Genomic DNA, 4,067 nt, shown 5'->3' on the forward strand with positions numbered 1-4,067 from the left:
CAATCATGAAGTGGAACGACATTTATTGGATATTTCAAACTTTTTTAACAAATCAAAAACTGAAAAATTGGGCGTGTAAAATTATTCAGCCCCCTTAAGTTAATACTTTGTAGCGCCACCTTTTGCTGCGATTACAGCTGTAAGTCGCTTGGGGTATGTCTCTATCAGTTTTGCACATCGAGAGACTGACATTTTTTCCCATTCCTCCTTGCAAAACAGCTCGAGCTCAGTGAGGTTGGATGTTGAACATTTGTGAACAGCAGTTTTCAGTTCTTTCCACAGATTCTCGATTGGATTCAGGTCTGGACTTTGACTTGGCCATTCTAACACCTGGATAAGTTTATTTTTGTTTTGCAAGGAGGAATGGGAAAAAATTTCAGTCTCTCGATGTGCAAAACTGATAGAGACATACCCCAAGCGACTTACAGCTGTAATCGCAGCAAAAGGTGGCGCTACAAAGTATTAACTTAAGGGGGCTGAATAATTTTGCACGCCCAATTTTTCAGTTTTTGATTTGTTAAAAAAGTTTGAAATATCCAATAAATGTCGTTCCACTTCATGATTGTGTCCCACTTGTTGTTGATTCTTCACAAAAAAATACAGTTTTATATCTTTATGTTTGAAGCCTGAAACGTGGCAAAAGGTCGCAAAGTTCAAGGAGGTCGAATACTTTCGCAAGGCACTGTACACATATTTAGCCAATGTTATTGTGGTTGTAGCGAAATGCTTGTGTTCTTAGCTCCAACAGTGCAGTAGTCTCTAACAGTTCACAACAACACACACAAATCTAAAAGTAAAATAATGGAATTAAGAAATCTATACATATTAGGATGAGCAATGTCAGAGTGGTATTGACTAAAATACAGTGGAATAGAATACAGTATATACATATGAAATGAGTAAAGCAGTATGTAAACATTATTAAAATGACTAGTGTTCCATTATTAAAGTGACCAGTGATTCCATGTCTATGTATATGGGGAAAGGGAAAGGGGGATATCTAGTTAGTTGTACAACTGGGTGCATTCAACCCAACCCCTCTGAATCAGAGAAGTGAGGGGGGCTGCCTTAATCGAAACATACATGTTATCGGCGCCCGGGGAAGAGTGGATTAACTGCCTTGCTCAGGGTCTGTCAGCTCAGGGCAACAGCCTCTAAGGTGCAGGGTTGAGTAACCGGGTGGTAGCCGGCTAGTGATGGCTATTTAACATTAGGATAGCTTTGAGATAGAAGCTGTTTTTCAGTTTCTCAGTCCCAGCTTTGATGCACCTGTACTGACCTCGCCTTCTGGATGGTAGCGGGGTGAATAAGCCGTGGCTCGGGTGTTTGATGTTTTTGATGATCCTTGTAGGTGTCCAGGAGGGCAGGCAGTGTGCCCCCGGTGATGCGTTGGGCAGACCGCACCACCCTCTGAGACCTGTGGTTGCGGGCAGGTGCAGTTGCAGTACCAGGCGGTGATACAGCCCGACAGGATGCTCTCAATTGTGCATCTGTAAAGTTTGTGAAGGTCTTAGGGTCCAAGACAAATTTCTTCAGCCCCCTGAGGTTGAAGAGGTGCTGTTGAGCATTCTTCACCACACTGTCTGTGCGGGTGGACCATTTCAGTTTGTCAGTGATGTGTACGCTGAGGAACTTGAAGCTTTTCACCTTCTCCACTGCGGTCCCATCGATGTGGGCAGGGGCGTGCTCTCTTTTCTGTTTCCTGAAATTCACGATTAGCTCCCTCAATGTTTTGTTGACGTTGAGCGAGTGGTTACTTTTCTGGAACCACTTCTCCAGGGCCCTCACCTCCTCCCTGTAGGCTGCCTCTTCATTGTTGGTAGTCAAACCTGCTACTGTTCTGTCGTCTGCAAACTTGATGATTGTGTTGGAGGTGTGCGTGACAATGCAGTCATGGGTGAACAGGGAATACAGGAAAGGGCTGAACACGCACCCTTGTGGGCCCCCTGTGTTGAGGATCAGCGAAGTGTAGGTGTTGTTTCCTGCCTTCACCACTTGGGGGCGGCCTGTCAGAATCTATTGGGGCGGTATGCAAATTGTGGTGGGTCTAGAGTGTCAGGTAAGGTAGAGGTGCTATGATCCTTAACTAGCCACAATGTCAGAAGTGAGTGCTATGGGGCGATAGTGATTTAGTTCAGTTACCTTTGCTTTCTGGGGTAAAAGAACAATGGTGGATATCTTGAAGCATGTGGGGACAGCAGACTGGGATTGGGAGAGATTGAATATGTGCATAGTAAACACTCCAGCCAGCTGGTCTGTGCATGCTCTGAGGACATAGCTAGGGATGCCTTCTGGGCCGGGACGTGGCTGGCACTATCTTGTGATGCACGTTCCCTCAAAAAGGAGACATCTGTGGCATTGTGTTGTGTGACAAAACTGCACATTTTAGAGTGTCCTTTTATTGTCCCCAGCACAAGGTGCACCTGTGTAATGATTATGCTGTGTAATCAGCTTCTTGATATGCCACACCTGTCAGGTGGCAAAGGAGAAATGCTCACTAATAGGGATGTAAACAAATGTGTGTGCAAAATTTGAGATTATTAAGCTTTTTGTGGATCTTTTATTTCAGTTCATGGACATGGGACAACCACTTTACATATAACATTTATATTTGTATTCAGTGTAGATAAAATGTAGTGGAAATTCAGTACTGAGAGAGACTTGGTCTTGGTAATTTCTTCAAACAATCATCTTTATTTAATATCGATTAAATATTGCAATAATGAGACCGTCAGCCCACCAGTCTTGACTGACTGACCTTTACATACGATGCACAGTTTTTATATAGCTGATACCAAGATTGCTTAGTCAGTCACTTCTAACCTACCCATAAGCCACTTTGGTTATCTACACAGGATGGTCTTTTACTTAGTTTGCCAGATGCCAGGAATTTGAGACAATGAGGCATTGTTCTTAACTCTTTCAGGCTCTCTCTATTTTGAGTCACACACCACCACATCTTGTCCATAGAATGCTAGCTTTTAGGTTTTTATCACCAACACAAATCAATTGTCAGCTTTAAGCTATCTCTAGTAGAACCCATGTCCTCAACACCCAGACTAGCTGCAGGGTGCTAGAGTGGAGACCATAAAACACAGCATTAGCAGGACAGAAATATCTTTCTGCTCGTTAAGTAAATAATTGTTACATAGCCAACAAATGTGGTGAATACATCATTTTTTCCCCTCACAAGATACATACAGTATGTTATGTAGTGGATGGGGCTTGCAAGCTGTTTCCAAAACATTGGACCAACTTGAGCAATGGCAAAGCCACATCTTCCACATCTTAGCAAACAATCACTTTGTAAACTAATGTTAGCTTCAACTAACATGACAAGTACATAGACCTTCTCTGTAAAACAAAGCTATATCCAGTCTATGATATTAGCCAGAAGGCTCTGATGCTAGCTAGCTGTAGTCAAGTCTATGGAAGAGGCTTGCTATAGCATCAGCTTTGTAGTGGTTATACTATGTTGAAACACTTGTCTTCAAATGTTCTTACATTTTTCTCACAACTGCATTGATGTAGCTTTTAAATTAGGAGAATGTAATTTGTAATTTTAACGAATTTGATACATATTTTAGAGATCTCCTCCATGTTGGCAATGCCTGACAACGCCCTGGAATCCGCTCGCGGGTAAAGAGAGCCTGGAATGTTCAGGCATGGAGTGAGCTTTGAGGGCATTAGCTGGTGTATCGGGGTAGACTGAGTTATGCAACAATATTTTGTGATTTTAATAAATAATCATGCAGTTAAAACATTCAACGTTAGTAGTTATTGACTACAGAGGACATGACAAATGCTTGGTGTCATTTGAAAACAAGCAATTTTCTGACATTAAAATTGAAATGAATGTAATGTTTACAGGGTACATTTCAGTTTATATTACATTGGATTTTGGTGACCCAAAACTTAAACTATACTTAAAAAGGTCAGAGGGACTCAAATCGTACCAGTTTCATGGAATTACCCGATTAGTAGAATATGAGATAAATTAGGCTCATTGAGACTGCTGCCTGCTCCAGCGTGAAAGGTGCTGATGCTGCGCCCACGCTCAAGTGTCT

This window comes from Oncorhynchus clarkii, chromosome 19 (assembly GCF_045791955.1).
Source record: "Oncorhynchus clarkii lewisi isolate Uvic-CL-2024 chromosome 19, UVic_Ocla_1.0, whole genome shotgun sequence".
NCBI lineage: Eukaryota > Metazoa > Chordata > Actinopteri > Salmoniformes > Salmonidae > Oncorhynchus > Oncorhynchus clarkii.